This window comes from Haemaphysalis longicornis, unplaced genomic scaffold (assembly GCF_048455015.1).
Source record: "Haemaphysalis longicornis isolate Haplotype H1 unplaced genomic scaffold, Haemaphysalis longicornis Haplotype H1 scaffold_13, whole genome shotgun sequence".
In the NCBI taxonomy this organism is placed as follows: domain Eukaryota; kingdom Metazoa; phylum Arthropoda; class Arachnida; order Ixodida; family Ixodidae; genus Haemaphysalis; species Haemaphysalis longicornis.
This window is the reverse complement of record NW_027526233.1, coordinates 20,429,768-20,451,166: the sequence shown is the minus strand read 5'-3', so window position 1 is coordinate 20,451,166 and position 21,399 is coordinate 20,429,768. Positions and strand designations below refer to the sequence as shown.

The window sequence follows — 21,399 nt, the reverse complement described above, 5'->3', positions numbered from 1 at the left end:
GAACAGGGAGATACGGGACGAGGGACTCGGTAAAGATACATTTCAAGGTTGCAGTCGTCATTGCCAGTGCTATTCCGCTTTTTTGAAATATATAATAGGGCCGAATGACGTGTGCTTGTCACGTTTCTTTGATTCATTGATAAATAAGCGAAAATATAAGTCGAGAAAAAATCCGCCTTTTTCCGGGAGCGGGACTCGAACCCACATCTCCGCATAACCGGTGCGGTGCGTTCTCCATTACGCTATCCCCACAGCGGCTTCTCTCTCGACTTTAAAGCGGGGGTTTATATTTACAAGAGCTCTGAGGCAGGTCAACTAGCGCCGCCCCTCGACTACCGCGGGAGACGTAGAACGTCTTGTTTCCCAGCGGCCGCCACGTAGAACGTGGTCGGAGGTCGGGGTTAGCAATTGGCATATCCGAACTGCTGGAGCCAGTGCCTCGTAATGCATGTAGCAGAACAGAGAGATACGGGACGAGGGACTCGGTAAAGATACATATCAAGGTTGCAGTCGTCATTGCCAGTGCTAGTCGGCTTTTTTGGAATATATAATAGGCCCAATGACGTGTGCTTGTCACGTTTCTTTGATTCATTGATAAATAAGCGAAAATATAAGTCGAGAAAAAGTCCGCCGTTTCCGGGAGTGGGACTCGAACCCACATCTCCGCATAACCGGTGCGGTGCGTTCGCCATTACGCTATCCCCACAGCGGCTTCTCTCTCGACTTTAAAGCGGGGGTTTATATTTACAAGAGCTCTGAGGCCGGTCAACTAGCGCCGCCCCTCGACTACCGCGGGAGACGTAGAACGTCTTCTTTCCCAGCGGCCGCCACGTAGAACGTGGTCGGAGGTCGGGGTTAGCAATTGGCATATCCGAACTGCTGGAGCCAGTGCCTCGTAATGCATGTAGCAGAACAGAGAGATACGGGACGAGGGACTCGGTAAAGATACATATCAAGGTTGCAGTCGTCATTGCCAGTGCTATTCGGCTTTTTTGAAATATATAATACGGCCGAATGACGTGTGCTTGTCACGTTTCTTTGATTCATTGATAAATAAGCAATAATATAAGTCGAGAAAAAATCCGCCATTTTCCGGGAGCGGGACTCGAACCCACATCTCCGCATAACCGGTGCGGTGCGTTCGCCATTACGCTATCCCCACAGCGGCTTCTCTCTCGACTTTAAAGCGGGGGTTTATATTTACAAGAGCTCTGAGGCCGACTTATATTTTCGCTTATTTATCAATGAATCAAAGAAACGTGACAAGCACACGTCATTCGGCACTATTATGTATTTCAAAAAAGCCGAATAGCACTGGCAATGACGACTGCAACCTTGATATGTATCTTTACCGAGTCCCTCGTCGCGTATCTCTCTGTTCTGCTACATGCATTACGAGGCACTGGCTCCAGCAGTTCGGATATGCCAATTGCTAACCCCGACCTCCGACCACGTTCTACGTGGCGGCCGCTGGGAAAGAAGACGTTCTACGTCTCCCGCGGTAGTCGAGGGGCGGCGCTAGTTGACCGGCCTCAGAGCTCTTGTAAATATAAACCCCCGCTCTTTAAAGTCGAGAGAGAAGCCGCTGTGGGGATAGCGTAATGGCGAACGCACCGCACCGGTTATGCGGAGATGTGGGTTCGAGTCTCGCTCCCGGAAAACGGCGGATTTTTTCTCGACTTATATTTTCGCTTATTTATCAATGAATCAAAGAAACGTGACAAGCACACGTCATTCGGCCTTATTATATATTTCAAAAACGCCGAATAGCACTGGCAATGACGACTGCAACCTTGATATATATATATATATATATATATATACTGTGAGCATAGGGACGTAATTGCCGGACATTATGCCCAAACGCAGCATAACCATCATCGCTTGCATTGTGGACACTAAGGGGTGTGTTTCCCGTTTAGTCATGTCTGCGCACTCATCGCCATTATCATCTGTAAATGATGATCATCATCCCCTCGCTTCGACTGCGGACGAACGTCTAGGCTCGGCGACCGAATAAAGGCCTTCTTGCGAAACGCCGTCTCTCAAGCGGTGGAGGGCGCATTCTAACCTGCCATCTGCCTCTCCCGGTGACACTAGTGGAGCTTCGATCAGATCGGCGCTTACTGTGCCCAACGAACAACTTGCAGCGCGAGAGCAGCCATTCCAGCAGCAACGCTTCGGTTCCGGTCCAGCCAAGCAATACGATTACCAGCCACCACTTCGAGCCTGCCTTTTTTTCTTGCTTCCGGGGCGATGACGCGGAGGAATGGCTGGACCAGTACGAGCGAGTGAGCGCGGATGGGACGCCGCGTTCAAACTGCGGAACGTTTTCTTCTCCCTGAAAGAAGTTGCGGAGACGAGGTTCTTCAACCAAGGAGGTTCAATTGATGATTGGGCGAGCTTCAAGGAAAACTTCCACAAGATCTTCGGGACGTCCTCTGCTAGCAAGGCTACAGCCAAAAAGAAACTGGATGCCCGAATGCAACTCCCAGAGGATACCTATGCATCATATATTAAAGATGTCATCGTGCTCTGACGCCGGGCCGACAATAATATGCCTGAAACGGAGAAAGTGCGGCCCATCATAAAAGGAATTGCTTCCTTTGCCTTTAATGCAATGGCTATACACAATCCCAAAAGCATTGCTGATGTGCGAACGATTGTCAGCGGCTCGACCATCTGCAGTCTATCCGCATTCAACAGGACACCTTTCCTACCTGCCCTTCTGGCTATGCCGAACTCCGTGTGTTGATTCGTGACATCATTCGTGAAGAGCTGCAACAGCGCGACACGCCCTACCTTCAGAACAACTACGGCCGCGCACCTGGGCTCCGTGACATGGTCAGAGAGGAGCTTGTGTCTATGACATTCCTTCCCCAGCCATGTCATTCCGCCCCTCTTCACGCACCGTCTTACTCGGAAGCCGCATCACGCTTAACTGCGCCCGTGGAGCCGATTGCTTCACCGCCACCGCATGGCCACTTGACCGTTCTTTCGACACGCTCGGCCGCACCGCCTTTCCATTCAACATGTCGAGCAGCGCGCCTTACTAGCGACCGGCCCGTATGCTACTACTATAGCATTCGAGGGCATATTTCCCGCTTTTGCCGATGACGCCAACTGGACGAGCGACGCGGCTACGTTCCCTACAAACGGGATAACCACTTCAGCTACCCCATTCATCAGCGTATGCCGTCACCCCCTCCTGGCCGCTCGTCGTCCCCTCCTGACGCCCCGGACCTTCCCCGCAGTACCCGTCTCGCCCGACGTCGTTCTCCCTCGCCCTACCGTCGCTCTCTGTCACCACTACGGCCCGTCGTGCATGCTCCAACCCAGCAATCGGAAACTAGACACTGCAGTTTTTGGAGGGAAAACTGCATTGTTTGGATCAACCACAATTCCTCCTGAATTTCCGTCTAACATGTGGTCTGTTTCTGTCGAAGGGGTTCATGTGGAAGCGCTCGTAGATAATGGAGCAAGTATTTCTGTCATTCATGCTGACCTGTGTTCGCGTCTGGGGAAAGACTCCGTATGTTGGTCCTTGTTTACGTGGTGCCATTGAGCACGACATCAAGCCAGCTGCCTATTGTACGGTGTGTGTTTTGATTGGAGGAATAGGGCATCATATTCAATTTGCAGTTTTTTCGCCGTGTGCTCATGAACTAATCCTAGGATGGGACTTTCTATCCTCTGCTTCAGCCGTTATTTCCTGCCGTCACCCGGGCCTTAGAATTGCCGACACGGAACATTTAAGTTGTCAGGAATCACCACAGCCCTTCCTCAAGTTGAATGCTGACCGTGTCTTGGCAGCAGGTAGCGAAGAAATTCTCTCCTTCGTTTCAGAAGAAATTACAGAAGGTGATGTGGTGGCCGTCCCGGCTGCTCGATTTCGTCCGCATGGGATCGCCATTGCAACTTGTCTAATTCGATTGGCAATTGGATCAGCAGCACTCGCCGCAGTCAATACTACCAATGAGCCCATTCTACTGCACCGAGGAACCACTATTGCTTCAGTGGTCGGCAGTAACCCTGATTCTGTCGTTTCTGGTTGCACCCAGGCCTTAAAAAAGTCGTTGTTTGCTTCGCCTCCCGATCTGTCAGCTCTCGCTACCACCGTCAGTTCCGAGCTTACGCCTCATCAAACGAAGCTATTACTCGACGTTCTCGCAAGCACTACGCCTCGTTTGAGGTGCATTCGCCAGGCCTCACACAGACCACAGCGGCAGAGCAAAGAATCGAAACGGAAGGGCCCACCGTTATTCGCCGCCGACCGTACCGTGTCTCCTCGTCCGAGCGGAAAGTAATGGAGGCAAATGTGGCTGATATGCTGAAGAAAAAATGTTATTCGACCGTCGACGAGTTCGTGGTCTTCGCCCATTGTTCTGGTTAGGAAAAAGGATGGTTCCGTTAGGTTATGTGTTGATTACCGCGCTCTAAATAGGATAACTCGTAAAGATGTATATCCTATGCCACGAATAGACGATGCTTTGGATTGTTTGCAAGGCGCAGAATATTTCTCGAGCCTGGACCTTCGTTCCGGGTATTGGCAAATCCCGATGGCCGAAGCGGACAAAGAGAAAACGGCATTTACCATTCCAGATGGCCTTTATGGATTCAATGTAATGCCCTTCGGTCTTTGCAACGCCCCAGCTACTTTTGAACGCATGATGGACACTGTGCTCCGCTGCGTCAAATGAAAAACGTGTTTGTGTTATTTAAATGGTGTTGTGATTTTTTCGACCACGTTTTCCCAACATCTGGAGCGCCTAGATTAAGTATTGACCTGCCTTTCTGATGCAGGACTTCTAATAAATACCAAGAAATGTCGTTTCTCCAGTAAAAGTATCTAAATGCTGGGACACGTCGTTGCCAAGGATGGGATTCGTCCTGACCCCCTCAAAACCGCCGCTGTTGTCAACTTTCCTCGGCCACTCACTCAAAAAGATCTGAGAAGCTTCCTTGGCCCGGCATCCTATTTCCGCCGTTTCAGTCGCAACTATGCCACCACAGCTTCTCCTCTGCACCAGCTTTTACGGGCTAACGTCCCTTTCAACTGGACGGATGAGTGCGAACAAGCTTATCAAGCCCTCAAGAACGCTCTTACATCTGATTCGGTCCTGCGTCACTTCGACGAAACGGCACCTACCATACTGCATACCAATGCAAGCGGGAGCGGCATTGGTTCGGTTCTGCTACATTCTGATGCTCAGCTACGTGAAAGAGTAATCGCGTACGCTAGTCGTTCGCTGACACCCGCTGAGCAAAATTACACGATCACAGAACAGGAATGTCTGGCTGTTGTCTGGTCTATTCAGAAGTTCCGCCCATACCTGTACGCCCGACATTTCACCATTGTCACCGGTCATCACGCCCTTTGTTGGCTATCAACGCTGAAAAATTTGTCTGGGCGCATAGGACGGTGGGTCATGCGTTTGCAGAAGTACGATTTTACGAATACGTCCATGTCAGGCAGAAAGCATTTGGATACTGATGCCCTTTTGCATTGTCCCTTATCCTCGTCAACGCCCCCTGCCACCATGGAATCTCGGCACACAAGCTTGGCATTGTGTGCCGGGAACTGCCAACGTTGCAGCGGGAAGATACCTACTGCCGGACTTTGATTGACCGACTGAATGGATCTGCTGAGCCGCCCAACAGCCGGTTGCGACGCCAACTTCACCTCTTTAAACTTATTGACGGCGTGCTATACCGTGCAAATCATCATCCTTCCGGTTATAACTTGGTGCCTGTCATTCCTCGACGACTCCGTCTTCCCACACTCCAAGCACTTCATGATGACGCCACCGCTGGTCATCTTGGCTTCGAAAAAACTTGCGATCGTGTCCGCAGTCGCTTTTTCTGGCAAGGTGTGTCCTCTCGCATCGCCAGATATGTGGCCTCCTGCCCTTCTTGTCAGCACAGAAAACGATCTACGTCCCCCCCGGCCGGTATGCTTCAACCACCTCCGAGCCCTTCTGCTCCATTTGAAGCAGTCGGGATTGATTTGTACGGGCCTTTACCGTCAACAGCAGATGGCTGCCGTTGGATTATAACCACCGTAAATCATTTCACTAGATATCCGGATACCGCTGCTCTCCGATCTGGTTGTGCCGAAGAAGTTGCGGACTTCGTGTTGCGCAATATCATCCTGCGGCATGAAGCGCCTCGCGTTCTGTTGAGTGACGGCGGCAGAACATTTCTTTCGGACATACTCGCTGAAGTTCTTCGAGCCGCCAATACTGTCCACAAGACCTGTTCCAGCTGCCATCCACAAACAAATGGCATCACCGAACGTTTCCATCGCACCCTGTCCGATATAATTTTTATGTACAATCAACCCCGACCACAGCAATTGGAACGTAATTCAACCATTGTTCACGTTCGCATATAACTGCGCAGTCCAGTGCACCACCGGTTACTCGCCCTTCTTTCTGGTTTTTGGCCGTCAGCCCTCTTTTACCATAGACATTTTTTTTTCTCTGCTCCTGTTCCTTTTACTTCGCCGTTTCACGAACAGTTCGCTTTGCGTATAGCGCACTGCCGACGCATGGCCAGAGACCGCATGGAATCTCGTCAGCAAGAACGGAAGGTGCGCTATGATGCGTCCCATCGCTCCGTCCAATTTTCCGAAGGAGACGAGGTGCTCCTGTGGACGCCTGTACGCACGCCTGGACTTTGTGACAAGTTCCTACACCGTTACATTGGTCCTTACGTTGTCGTCCGACAAACTTCTCCAGTCAACTATTGTGTGACCCCAGTGGACACTTCAACCACTCCCAGGCGTCGTGGAACCGAGATAGTTCACGTATCCCGCTTAAAACCTTTTCAACGTTGACAGCCGTAATCATTCCCGGCCAGGAGGCCGCTTTCAACTGAGGGGGAAACATGTGAGCATACGGACGTTATTGCCGGACATTATGCCCAACCGCAACATAACCATCATCGCTTGCATTGTGGACACTATGGGGTGTGTTTCCGTTTAGAAATGTCTAAGCACCCATCGCCATTATCATCTGTAAATGATCATCATCATCCCCTCGCTTCGACTGCGGACAAACGTCTGGGCTCGGCGACTGAAAAAAGGCCTTCTTGCGAAACGCTGTCTCTGAATACATAAACATAAATATATAAATATATATATATTAGGGAGCTAAGTAAGCTAGGTAACTCGGGCGACGAATTGCAAAGCATGCTTTCCGCACTGGACGAACAGAGTAGAATCGTGGGCCTGAAAATAATATTCAGAAAACTAAAGTAATGATCAATAACCTCGGGACCGCCCAGCAGTTTGAGATAGGTGGCAAGGCAGTGGAAGTGGTAAGCGAATATATCTACTTAGGCCACGTTGTGACCCCAGATCCCAACCATGAGGCAGAGATAATTAGAAGGATCAGAATGGGCTGGGGTGCATATGGCAGACATTCTCAGATAATGAATAGCAGCCTACCATTGTCGCTGAAGAACAAAGTGAATGACAGCTGCATCTCACCGGTACTCACCTACGGGGCAGAAACTTGGAGGCTCACTAAGAGGGTTTAACTTAAATTGAGAACGACTCAGCGGTCAACGGAGCGGAAAATGATAGGTGTAACATTAAGGGACAAGAAGACAGCGGAGTGGGTCAGGGAGCAAACTGGTGTTAAAGACATATTAGTAGAAATTAAGAAGAAGAAATGGACGTGGGCAGAGCATGTAATGCAAAGGCAAGATAAACGCTGGTCAATAAGGGTAACAGAGTGGATCCCTAGAGAAGGCAAGCGTTGCAGGGGGCGGCAGAAAGTTAGATGGGCAGATGAGATCAAGAAGTTTGCTGGGATAAATTGGTCACAGGTGGCACAGGACCGAGCTAATTGGAGAATAATGGGAGAGGCCTTTGCCCTGCAGTGGGCGTACATAGGCTGGTGATGATGATGACGATTATGATTATATATAGGAAGCAGTTGAAGTTTTGAAGATGGTAGAGAACACAAGAAAAGAAAACTTTGAACGAAGTGAAAGCACGATTGTTGGCAACGTTTCAGCAAAGAGACTAGCTTTCGTCAGGATGACGAAGGCAAGTCTCTTTGCTGAAACGTTGGCAACAATCGGGCTTTTACTTTGTTCAAAGTTTTCTTTTCTTATATATATATATATATATATATATATATATATATATATATATATATATATATAGCAAATCAGAAAATGGGAAATGAGGGGCTCCGTGAAATAAGACAGAAAATAAGGGTTGGCCGTTAGGAAAACCTCGGAAAGCAAAGGGGAGGTTGTGGTGGGTCATAGAAAGAGATGAAGAATTGTTTTAGTCGAAAAGAAAGTGGTGAAAAAATTTTCGTCGGGTGGGATCCGAACCCACGACCTCCAGAATACCGGTCTGGTGCGATAACCACTACGCTACCGGCGGGGCTGTTTCCCCAGCACTTTCTCGGCTATTTATGTTAAGGTATTTTTGTTTCCTGCACTTGGGGGTGGTGGCCAGCGCCACTCGGACTACTCGGGGTGAAGGGGACCTTCTTTTTAACCCCCGGGCCGTGACTCGTGTGTCTACGACATGTCGAGAGTGGTCGACCAGCGTTGAACCCTCTCAAGCTCCCTTTGGCACCAAGACTGCCAGAACAAAGGCCCTCGCTAAGCATGTAGCGAATCAGAAAATGGGAAATGGTGGCTCCGTGAAATAAGGCAGAAAATAAGAGTTGGTAGTCAAGAAAACATCGGAAAGCAAAAGGGAGGTTGTGGTGGGTCATAGAAAGAGATGAAGAATTTTTTTAGTCGAAAAGAAAGTGGTGAAAAAATCCCCGCCGGGTGGGATCCGAACCCGCGACCTCCAGAATACCGGTCTGGTGCGATAACCACTACGCTACCGGCGGGGCTGTTTCCCCAGCACTTTCTCGGATATTTATGTTAAGGTATTTTTGTTTCCAGCATTTGGGGGTGGTGGCCAGCGCCACTAGGACTACTCGGGGTTTAGGGGACCTTCTTTTTAATCCCCGGGCCGTAATTCGAGCGTCTACGACATGTCGAGAGTGGTCGACCAGCGTTGAACCCTCTTAAGCTTCCTTTGGCACCAAGACGGCCAGAACAGAGGCCCTCGCTAAGCATGTAGCGAACCAGAAAATGGCAAATGAGGGGCTCCGTGAAATAAGACAGAAAATAAGGGTTGGCAGTCAAGAAAACCTCGGAAAGCAAAGGAGTTCGGATTTCGGATCCCACCCGGCGGGCATTTTTTCACCACTTTCTTTTCGAATCAAAAAATTCTTCATCTCTTTCTATGACCCACCATAACTTCCCCTTTGCTTTCCGAGGTTTTCTTGACTGCCAACCATCATTTTCTATCTATCTATCTATCTATCTATCTATCTATCTTTCTATCTATCTATCTATCTATCTATCTATCTATCTATCTATCTATCTATCTATCTATCTATCTATATAACACAGAAATAAGGGTTGGCAGTCGAGAAAACCTCGGAAAGCAAAGGGGAGGATGTGGTAGATCATTGAAACAGATTAAGAATTTGGAAAGAAAGAAAGAAAGTGAAGAAAAAATGCCCGCCAGGTGGGATCCGAACCCACGACCTCCAGAATACCGGTCTGGTGCGATAACCACTACGCTACCGGCGGGGCGATTTTCCCATTCACTTTCTGGGGTATTTATGTTAGGTATGTTTGTTTCCTGTGCTTGGGGGTGGTAGCCAGCGCCATTCGGACTAATCGGGGTGAAGGGGACCTTCTTTTTAACCCCCGGGTCGTGACTCGAGTGTCTACGACATGTCCAGAGTGGTCGACCAGCTTTGAACCCTCTTAAGCTCCCTTTGGCAACAAGACTGCCAGAACAGAGGCCCTCGCTATGCATGTAGCGAATCAGAATAGGAAATGAGGGGCTTGTTGAAAATAACACAGAAATAAGGGTTGGCAGTCGAGAAAACCTCGGAAAGCAAAGGGGAGGATGTGGTAGATCATTGAAACAGATTAAGAATTTGGAAAGAAAGAAAGAAAGTGAAGAAAAAATGCCCGCCAGGTGGGATCCGAACCCACGACCTCCAGAATACCGGTCTGGTGCGATAACCACTACGCTACCGGCGGGGCGATTTTCCCATTCACTTTCTGGGGTATTTATGTTAGGTATGTTTGTTTCCTGTGCTTGGGGGTGGTAGCCAGCGCCATTCGGACTAATCGGGGTGAAGGGGACCTTCTTTTTAACCCCCGGGTCGTGACTCGAGTGTCTACGACATGTCCAGAGTGTTCGACCAGCTTTGAACCCTCTTAAGCTCCCTTTGGCAACAAGACTGCCAGAACAGAGGCCTTCGCTATGCATGTAGCGAATCAGAATAGGAAATGAGGGGCTCGTTGAAAATAACACAGAAATAAGATTTGGCAGTCGAGAAAACCTCGGAAAGCAAAGGGGAGGATGTGGTAGATCATTGAAACAGATTAAGAATTTGGAAAGAAAGAAAGAAAGTGAAGAAAAAATGCCCGCCAGGTGGGATCCGAACCCACGACCTCCAGAATACCGGTCTGGTGCGATAACCACTACGCTACCGGCGGGGCGATTTTCCCATTCACTTTCTGGGGTATTTATGTTAGGTATGTTTGTTTCCTGTGCTTGGGGGTGGTAGCCAGCGCCATTCGGACTAATCGGGGTGAAGGGGACCTTCTTTTTAACCCCCGGGTCGTGACTCGAGTGTCTACGACATGTCCAGAGTGGTCGACCAGCTTTGAACCCTCTTAAGCTCCCTTTGGCAACAAGACTGCCAGAACAGAGGCCCTCGCTATGCATGTAGCGAATCAGAATAGGAAATGAGGGGCTCGTTGAAAATAACACAGAAATAAGGGTTGGCAGTCGAGAAAACCTCGGAAAGCAAAGGGGAGGATGTGGTAGATCATTGAAACAGATTAAGAATTTGGAAAGAAAGAAAGAAAGTGAAGAAAAAATGCCCGCCAGGTGGGATCCGAACCCACGACCTCCAGAATACCGGTCTGGTGCGATAACCACTACGCTACCGGCGGGGCGATTTTCCCACTCACTTTCTGGGGTATTTATGTTAGGTATGTTTGTTTCCTGTGCTTGGGGGTGGTAGCCAGCGCCATTCGGACTAATCGGGGTGAAGGGGACCTTCTTTTTAACCCCCGGGTCGTGACTCGAGTGTCTACGACATGTCCAGAGTGGTCGACCAGCTTTGAACCCTCTTAAGCTCCCTTTGGCAACAAGACTGCCAGAACAGAGGCCCTCGCTATGCATGTAGCGAATCAGAATAGGAAATGAGGGGCTCGTTGAAAATAACACAGAAATAAGGGTTGGCAGTCGAGAAAACCTTGGAAAGCAAAGGGGAGGATGTGGTAGATCATTGAAACAGATTAAGAATTTGGAAAGAAAGAAAGAAAGTGAAGAAAAAATGCCCGCCAGGTGGGATCCGAACCCACGACCTCCAGAATACCGGTCTGGTGCGATAACCACTACGCTACCGGCGGGGCGATTTTCCCATTCACTTTCTGGGGTATTTATGTTAGGTATGTTTGTTTCCTGTGCTTGGGGGTGGTAGCCAGCGCCATTCGGACTAATCGGGGTGAAGGGGACCTTCTTTTTAACCCCCGGGTCGTGACTCGAGTGTCTACGACATGTCCAGAGTGGTCGACCAGCTTTGAACCCTCTTAAGCTCCCTTTGGCAACAAGACTGCCAGAACAGAGGCCCTCGCTATGCATGTAGCGAATCAGAATAGGAAATGAGGGGCTCGTTGAAAATAACACAGAAATAAGGGTTGGCAGTCGAGAAAACCTCGGAAAGCAAAGGGGAGGATGTGGTAGATCATTGAAACAGATTAAGAATTTGGAAAGAAAGAAAGAAAGTGAAGAAAAAATGCCCGCCAGGTGGGATCCGAACCCACGACCTCCAGAATACCGGTCTGGTGCGATAACCACTACGCTACCGGCGGGGCGATTTTCCCATTCACTTTCTGGGGTATTTATGTTAGGTATGTTTGTTTCCTGTGCTTGGGGGTGGTAGCCAGCGCCATTCGGACTAATCGGGGTGAAGGGGACCTTCTTTTTAACCCCCGGGTCGTGACTCGAGTGTCTACGACATGTCCAGAGTGGTCGACCAGCTTTGAACCCTCTTAAGCTCCCTTTGGCAACAAGACTGCCAGAACAGAGGCCCTCGCTATGCATGTAGCGAATCAGAATAGGAAATGAGGGGCTCGTTGAAAATAACACAGAAATAAGGGTTGGCAGTCGAGAAAACCTCGGAAAGCAAAGGGGAGGATGTGGTAGATCATTGAAACAGATTAAGAATTTGGAAAGAAAGAAAGAAAGTGAAGAAAAAATGCCCGCCAGGTGGGATCCGAACCCACGACCTCCAGAATACCGGTCTGGTGCGATAACCACTACGCTACCGGCGGGGCGATTTTCCCATTCACTTTCTGGGGTATTTATGTTAGGTATGTTTGTTTCCTGTGCTTGGGGGTGGTAGCCAGCGCCATTCGGACTAATCGGGGTGAAGGGGACCTTCTTTTTAACCCCCGGGTCGTGACTCGAGTGTCTACGACATGTCCAGAGTGGTCGACCAGCTTTCACCCCGATTAGTCCGAATGGCGCTGGCTACCACCCCCAAGCACAGGAAACAAACATACCTAACATAAATACCCCAGAAAGTGAATGGGAAAATCGCCCCGCCGGTAGCGTAGTGGTTATCGCACCAGACCGGTATTCTGGAGGTCGTGGGTTCGGATCCCACCTGGCGGGCATTTTTTCTTCACTTTCTTTCTTTCTTTCCAAATTCTTAATCTGTTTCAATGATCTACCACATCCTCCCCTTTGCTTTCCGAGGTTTTCTCGACTGCCAACCCTTATTTCTGTGTTATTTTCAACGAGCCCCTCATTTCCTATTCTGATTCGCTACATGCATAGCGAGGGCCTCTGTTCTGGCAGTCTTGTTGCCAAAGGGAGCTTAAGAGGGTTCAAAGCTGGTCGACCACTCTGGACATGTCGTAGACACTCGAGTCACGACCCGGGGGTTAAAAAGAAGGTCCCCTTCACCCCGATTAGTCCGAATGGCGCTGGCTACCACCCCCAAGCACAGGAAAAAAACATACCTAACATAAATACCCCAGAAAGTGAATGGGAAAATCGCCCCGCCGGTAGCGTAGTGGTTATCGCACCAGACCGGTATTCTGGAGGTCGTGGGTTCGGATCCCACCTCGCGGGCATTTTTTCTTCACTTTCTTTCTTTCTTTCCAAATTCTTAATCTGTTTCAATGATCTACCACATCCTCCCCTTTGCTTTCCGAGGTTTTCTCGACTGCCAACCCTTATTTCTGTGTTATTTTCAACGAGCCCCTCATTTCCTATTCTGATTCGCTACATGCATAGCGAGGGCCTCTGTTCTGGCAGTCTTGTTGCCAAAGGGAGCTTAAGAGGGTTCATAGCTGGTCGACCACTCTAGACATGTCGTAGACACTCGAGTCACGACCCGGGGGTTAAAAAGAAGGTCCCCTTCACCCCGATTAGTCCGAATGGCGCTGGCTACCACCCCCAAGCACAGGAAACAAACATACCTAACATAAATTCCCCAGAAAGTGAGTGGGAAAATCGCCCCGCCGGTAGCGTAGTGGTTATCGCACCAGACCGGTATTCTGGAGGTCGTGGGTTCGGATCCCACCTGGCGGGCATTTTTTCTTCACTTTCTTTCTTTCTTTCCAAATTCTTAATCTGTTTCAATGATCTACCACATCCTCCCCTTTGCTTTCCGAGGTTTTCTCGACTGCCAACCCTTATTTCTGTGTTATTTTCAACGAGCCCCTCATTTCCTATTCTGATTCGCTACATGCATAGCGAGGGCCTCTGTTCTGGCAGTCTTGTTGCCAAAGGGAGCTTAAAAGGGTTCAAAGCTGGTCGACCACTCTGGACATGTCGTAGACGCTCGAGTCACGACCCGGGGGTTAAAAAGAAGGTCCCCTTCACCCCGATTAGTCCGAATGGCGCTGGCTACCACCCCCAAGCACAGGAAACAAACATACCTAACATAAATACCCCAGAAAGTGAATGGGAAAATCGCCCCGCCGGTAGCGTATTGGTTATCGCACCAGACCGGTATTCTGGAGGTCGTGGGTTCGGATCCCACCTGGCGGGCATTTTTTCTTCACTTTCTTTCTTTCTTTCCAAATTCTTAATCTGTTTCAATGATCTACCACATCCTCCCCTTTGTTTTCCGAGGTTTTCTCGACTGCCAACCCTTATTTCTGTGTTATTTTCAACGAGCCCCTCATCTCCTATTCTGATTCGCTACATGCATAGCGAGGGCCTCGGTTCTGGCAGTCTTGTTGCCAAAGGGAGCTTAAGAGGGTTCAAAGCTGGTCGACCACTCTGGACATGTCGTAGACACTCGAGTCACGACCCGGGGGTTAAAAAGAAGGTCCCCTTCACCCCGATTAGTCCGAATGGCGCTGGCTACCACCCCCAAGCACAGGAAACAAACATACCTAACATAAATACCCCAGAAAGTGAATGGGAAAATCGCCCCGCCGGTAGCGTAGTGGTTATCGCACCAGACCGGTATTCTGGAGGTCGTGGGTTCGGATCCCACCTGGCGGGCATTTTTTCTTCACTTTCTTTCTTTCTTTCCAAATTCTTAATCTGTTTCAATGATCTACCACATCCTCCCCTTTGCTTTCCGAGGTTTTCTCGACTGCCAACCCTTATTTCTGTGTTATTTTCAACGAGCCCCTCATTTCCTATTCTGATTCGCTACATGCATAGCGAGGGCCTCTGTTCTGGCAGTCTTGTTGCCAAAGGGAGCTTAAGAGGGTTCAAAGCTGGTCGACCACTCTGGACATGTCGTAGACACTCGAGTCACGACCCGGGAGTTAAAAAGAAGGTCCCCTTCACCCCGATTAGTCCGAATGGCGCTGGCTACCACCCCCAAGCACAGGAAACAAACATACCTAACATAAATACCCCAGAAAGTGAATGGGAAAATCGCCCCGCCGGTAGCGTAGTGGTTATCGCACCAGACCGGTATTCTGGAGGTCGTGGGTTCGGATCCCACCTCGCGGGCATTTTTTCTTCACTTTCTTTCTTTCTTTCCAAATTCTTAATCTGTTTCAATGATCTACCACATCCTCCCCTTTGCTTTCCGAGGTTTTCTCGACTGCCAACCCTTATTTCTGTGTTATTTTCAACGAGCCCCTCATTTCCTATTCTGATTCGCTACATGCATAGCGAGGGCCTCTGTTCTGGCAGTCTTGTTGCCAAAGGGAGCTTAAGAGGGTTCAAAGCTGGTCGACCACTCTGGACATGTCGTAGACACTCGAGTCACGACCCGGGGGTTAAAAAGAAGGTCCCCTTCACCCCGATTAGTCCGAATGGCGCTGGCTACCACCCCCAAGCACAGGAAACAAACATACCTAACATAAATACCCCAGAAAGTGAATGGGAAAATCGCCCCGCCGGTAGCGTAGTGGTTATCGCACCAGACCGGTATTCTGGAGGTCGTGGGTTCGGATCCCACCTGGCGGGCATTTTTTCTTCACTTTCTTTCTTTCTTTCCAAATTCTTAATCTGTTTCAATGATCTACCACATCCTCCCCTTTGCTTTCCGAGGTTTTCTCGACTGCCAACCCTTATTTCTGTGTTATTTTCAACGAGCCCCTCATTTCCTATTCTGATTCGCTACATGCATAGCGAGGGCCTCTGTTCTGGCAGTCTTGTTGCCAAAGGGAGCTTAAGAGGGTTCAAAGCTGGTCGACCACTCTGGACATGTCGTAGACACTCGAGTCACGACCCGGGGGTTAAAAAAAAGGTCCCCTTCACCCCGATTAGTCCGAATGGCGCTGGCTACCACCCCCAAGCACAGGAAACAAATATACCTAACATAAATACCCCAGAAAGTGAATGGGAAAATCGCCCCGCCGGTAGCGTAGTGGTTATCGCACCAGACCAGTATTCTGGAGGTCGTGGGTTCGGATCCCACCTGGCGGGCATTTTTTCTTCACTTTCTTTCTTTCTTTCCAAATTCTTAATCTGTTTCAATGATCTACCACATCCTCCCCTTTGCTTCCGAGGTTTTCTCGACTGCCAACCCTTATTTCTGTGTTATTTTCAACGAGCCCCTCATTTCCTATTCTGATTCGCTACATGCATAGCGAGGGCCTCTGTTCTGGCAGTCTTGTTGCCAAAGGGAGCTTAAGAGGGTTCAAAGCTGGTCGACCACTCTGGACATGTCGTAGACACTCGAGTCACGACCCGGGGGTTAAAAAAAAGGTCCCCTTCACCCCGATTAGTCCGAATGGCGCTGGCTACCACCCCCAAGCACAGGAAACAAATATACCTAACATAAATACCCCAGAAAGTGAATGGGAAAATCGCCCCGCCGGTAGCGTAGTGGTTATCGCACCAGACCAGTATTCTGGAGGTCGTGGGTTCGGATCCCACCTGGCGGGCATTTTTTCTTCACTTTCTTTCTTTCTTTCCAAATTCTTAATCTGTTTCAATGATCTACCACATCCTCCCCTTTGCTTTCCGAGGTTTTCTCGACTGCCAACCCTTATTTCTGTGTTATTTTCAACGAGCCCCTCATTTCCTATTCTGATTCGCTATATATATATATATATATATACATAAGCAGTAAAAGAAACTTCTGGAGGAGAATGAAGGAATAGTTGAGAAAATGAAACAGTGGTTTACTGACGTTTCGACTGGAGGTCCACTCTTCATCTTGGGTAACCTACAACGATGGGGCACGCACGCTTATATAGGTGCAGAGGGTGTGCTGCAGTGCACCCTTTTTAGCAACAATGGCGGGTTGGGGCGCGGGAACAGGGAAGGGAGGGCATTATACATGTGGCACAATACATGATGACAAACTCTTTTCTAGAAAGCCCAGCAATATTCAACTTCAACCAAAAAAAAAGACAGGGTAGGCAGCTGTTCAAAAACAGTTTTCATACGAATTACCCGAATAAATAAATGGCGCAGGGAACGTCTCGACACACGAAATGCAAAGTACACGAAATACAAATACAGAACCGAAGCCGCCGGTGACACATCCATTCCTGAAAACACCAATTACCCGCGGCGTGAGGAATGTCAGAGCAGTTTACAAGTTCACAGAAGTCACAGAAGAGCGCACGTGCCAGCAACGCAACCAATTATTCATCCAGGTAGGAAGTAACTAGGTGTGTCCTGCGTGGAAGCAACTATTGAATCGGTCGCCAGTAAGGGTCAACAAGTTTCCGTGTATTTGATAAATGCACGTCACAGCATAATGGAGGCATGCAAAGAAGTGAGTAATGATTGACTGTCCAAGAAGCGGAGGGGTGGAAAACCGCGCAACATCAAAGAAAATGGTGAGTGACTGCTCGGACGGCGCGTTCGCGATAAGAAATTTGGCCCCCAAAGAGGGCTGCCAACCGCGGGAGCGGAGGCGTACTGGGAATGCTGCTACTATTCCACGAAAAAAAGGGGAGACCGCCCAGGGTGGGGAGGTGGCGCAACGTGTGGTGGCTGACTGTGTTCGGTAGGACGAATGAGACAAAAAAAAGAAAAAAAAAGATATAAAAAACAGAAACAAAGGAAAAGGGGGAAATGGCTTAGGTACCCACCAAAGACGATAATTTCCTTAAACGCTCACTAATGCCTGAGGATGCGGATTTGAACTTGTTAATGAGGTACGATTCGCGGATTAGTCGATCATGGTGAGAGCGAAACCCAGATTCAAATATCGTGGCTCTGAGGTGGTCAAAAGAGCGCCCAGGAAGGTTACCGTGTTTTGACAACGGGAGAGATGGCAGAGTTTTGGAATGTGACTTGTGAATGTTAAACCTAGTTCCGAATGACTTTTGTGTTTTCCCGATGTATTGTAGGTGGCACACCGTACACTTGATCAAATATACCACATTGGAACTATCACAGTTTAGGTTTCCTGTGATTTTTAGACGAACGTCAGAGGCTGAACTGACCGCGGTATCCGTTGTGGACATGTGCGTGCATATTTGACATCGAGGCTTCTCGCAAGGAATGCATCTGCCGGTCGTTTGAGTTCTTATTTTGGATGAGGTCAGGACATCCCTAATGTTTTTGCTTCTCCTGTACACAACCAGTTGGGGTTCGTAAAAAATATGTTTTAGGCGCTCACTTTGGGTAAGAATGTTATAGTGCTTTTTTATTATAGACGAGACTTTGGGAACAGATGCGGAATGTGTTAAGACCAAGTTCGTTTGCGGGGTGTCGTGGGAGGTTTTGGTGCCTCTGAGAATGTCTGAGCGATTCAGGTTTTCTGCTCTGTCTATAGCCTTGTCAATTATTTCAACGGGATAGCTTTGTTTCAAAAGTGCATAGCGTAGCTCCCTACAATTATCGTTGAAGTCCTCTTCCTTGGAGGAAATTTAACGAAAACGATGAGCTTGGCTATAGGGAATTCCGGTTTTGCAATGTTTGACATTGACTTCTTCGAAAATTTAGGTACTGTGGCTTGTCGGTCGGTTTTCGGTACAGTTTAGTGATCAGTTTGCCCTCTGAGATGGTGACGTTTACGTCAATAAAATTAACAGTAGATGGGGAGTATTGGTAAGAAAAAGAAATGGAGGGATGTGCAGAGTTGAACGCGTCTATGAAGGTTATCAGGTTCGTCTGCCCGTGGGTCCAAATCAGGAATACATCATCAATGAAACGCTTTTAATAGAGTGGCTTTAAGCTCTGGCTATTCAGAAATTCACCCTCTAGGACGCAGATAAATATATTGCCATAGTTTGTCCCTACGCGTGTTCCCATAGATGTGCAACCTATTTGGACGTAGTGTTTTCCATCGAACTCAAAATTGTTAAGCTCTAGAATTAGCCGAAGAAGAGTGTTTAATGTAGAGCCATCAACAAGTTTGGCAAGTTGCTTCCCTGTAAGCGTGAGTTACTGCTCGGATTCCATCGTCGTCCGGAATATTTGTGTAGAGAGACGCAACATCCATTGTAACCAGGAGGGAATTGCTGGGAATATCTAAATCTAAAACATCCGAAAGGAAGTGGTTAGTATCTTTATTGTAGGAAGGAAAACTAGGCGGTATCATGCTAATTTTCGAGTCCACGTACCATGAAAGGTGTTCCGTGACGGTGCCTATCCCCGCGACGATTGGGCGGTCGGATTATCTTTTTTGTGGATTTTTGGCAGCAAGTAAAACCTGCCTGCTACAGGATTAAGTGGAACAAGTGAAAGGACGGTTCTTTCTGCCATTACTCCATCCTTCACCAATTGAGTGAGATATTCTGTAACGGTTTCTTTAAAGTCGGCTGTAGGATCGTTTTCGAGTGGTTTGTAGAATGACGAGTCTGATAGCTGCCTATGTGGTTCTTAATGTAGTCAAGCTGGTTAAGTATTACTATCACCACCTATGTCAGCTGGTTTAATTACAATATCAGTGCGGTGAGAGAGGGTTTCTTATGAATTTTTTTCACTGATGGAGACGTTATGGCAGAAGGTAGACTGCTTTTTGTAAGCTTCAATGATGTCCTGTTGCACAGCTTTGATTTACATATCTATGCACTCGTCCTGCTCTGGGGGTGGTGTCCAGTGTTGAGGGCTTGGAAGCAATTTAGCAGTGTCACTACATGTTTCGCGGTCATAGATGTATTCCTTCAACCTCATGGTACGGGCAAAATGTTCCAGATCTTTACAAAGCAGGAATTCGGAACCCCCCCCCTGTTTTTGGGCAAAAACTCGAACCCCTACAAAGTATGCTCCAATGGGCGTTGGACAAAACCGCATCTGTAAAGTTGACTATGTTACTACTCTCGACATCTTTAGCTGTGTGACTGGTAAGGAGCGAGCAGTGGACCCATCTGGTTTAGGGATAAAATTATCACGCGAGAATGTTTTGGTCTTTACATGAGACAGCTAATTCGTGCGAGGCCAATGACTCGATCTCATGCTTGCTAAGATGGGGAAAGAGAAGTTTTTTGTTCGTTACCAAAAGTTCAAAATTTGTCTGATAGTGATCAATAATTATGCGTATCAAGTCCAACGACGTGGATTTGAGAACACTGTCCCACTTTTCCTTATTTGCAGGCGACAACTCAGATGTGGGTGGTTTTAATTCTATTGCAACACCTTTGGGCACAATGGAGGAATTGAGGTACTGTTTATAAGTGGAGGCATGCATCTCATATCGGACACGTTTGTCGGTTAGTTTTCTGCATCTAAAACTTTTCTAGAGACATTATGGTTGGTTGCGTTACCGGCATCAGTAGGGCACAGTCAATCTTTGCGGCCGCGGGGCAGGAACTTTGAAGTGTTCGAACGGAGGTTGTACTGCCGGCTTGAAGAACCTGCAGTGGAAGGCACCGCAGGGGCAGCGGCCGAGGCGGCGTAGCTGCCCGGCGGTGATGTTTAGGCCTGAAGGGACGTCTCCGCCGGCGCGGACTTGGCGGGCCAGGTCGAAGACTAGGTTGTAGACGGACGCCTTCTGCTGAGGCACATGCCATGGAGGTGGCTGGCCATGAGAGCGACGCTTTCTTAGCTGGGGTGAAGGCGATCTGCTGCAAGAACTCGTGCCGCAGGATGGAACTGCAGCTGGTTGTCAAGGTAGAACAGCGTTCTTGATCGTCGGAAGTAGTTCCAGAGAAGCCGATTCAAGAATGACGCCTCTCCGTTGCACTGTCCAACAAACCGGTAATTTCGGATCCTGAGGCGGCGGTTCGTGCTTCTTGGCAGCGACTGGGTCGCGTACACAAGAGACACCTTCGGACATTCATGACCAATCAAGTCCAGGAGCGCCTTGTATCTTTTGAATGCCGTGGATCCATTGACGGTGGCCAGGTCGTTTGTTCCGACGTGCACGATCATCGTTTTTGCAGTATCCGGAAAGAAGTGTTGGAGGGAGTGCACGTCGCCGATGCATGTTCCGGGCTGTGTGATAAAAGCAGGCGTACCTGGCCCGTTGGGGTCAAAGTGCTGGTAGAGATGCTTGGTCTGGGAGTCGCCGATAACCCCCGTGGTGGCAGGGACCTTGGGAAATTTCCAGATGATGTTTTTAGTCGTGGTCATGGCAGGTTCCTTCGTAGATAGGTAAGCAGTAAAAGAAACTTCTCGAGGAGCCAGAAGAAATAGTTGAGAAAATGGTAGACACACGATTAAAAACAAAAACAGTGGTTTGCTGATGTTTCGACTGGAGGACCAGTTTTCATCTTTAGTAACATACAACGTCGGAGCACGCACGCTTATATAGGTGCAGAAGGTGTGCTGCAGTGCACCCTTTTTAACAACATTGGCGGGTTGGGGCGAGGGAACAGGGAAGGGAGGGTAATATACATGTGGCACAGTACATGATGACAAACTCTTTTCTAGAAAGCCTAGAAATATTCAACTTCATCCCCAAAAAAAGACAGGGTAGGGAGCTGTTCAAAAACACTTTTCATACGAAT

General features: G+C 48.7%; 2 non-coding genes across 2 annotated transcripts; both read left to right on the top strand.

Moving 5' to 3' along the window:
- The first annotated feature begins 15,897 nt into the window (after window positions 1-15,897).
- Window positions 15,898-15,970, top strand: Trnat-agu (transfer RNA threonine (anticodon AGU)). The gene has a single exon. It is a non-coding gene; the product is annotated as a tRNA-Thr (tRNA).
- Window positions 15,971-16,358: 388 nt separating this feature from the next.
- Window positions 16,359-16,431, top strand: Trnat-agu (transfer RNA threonine (anticodon AGU)). Its single transcript has one exon. It is a non-coding gene; the product is annotated as a tRNA-Thr (tRNA).
- The last annotated feature ends 4,968 nt before the right edge of the window (window positions 16,432-21,399 follow it).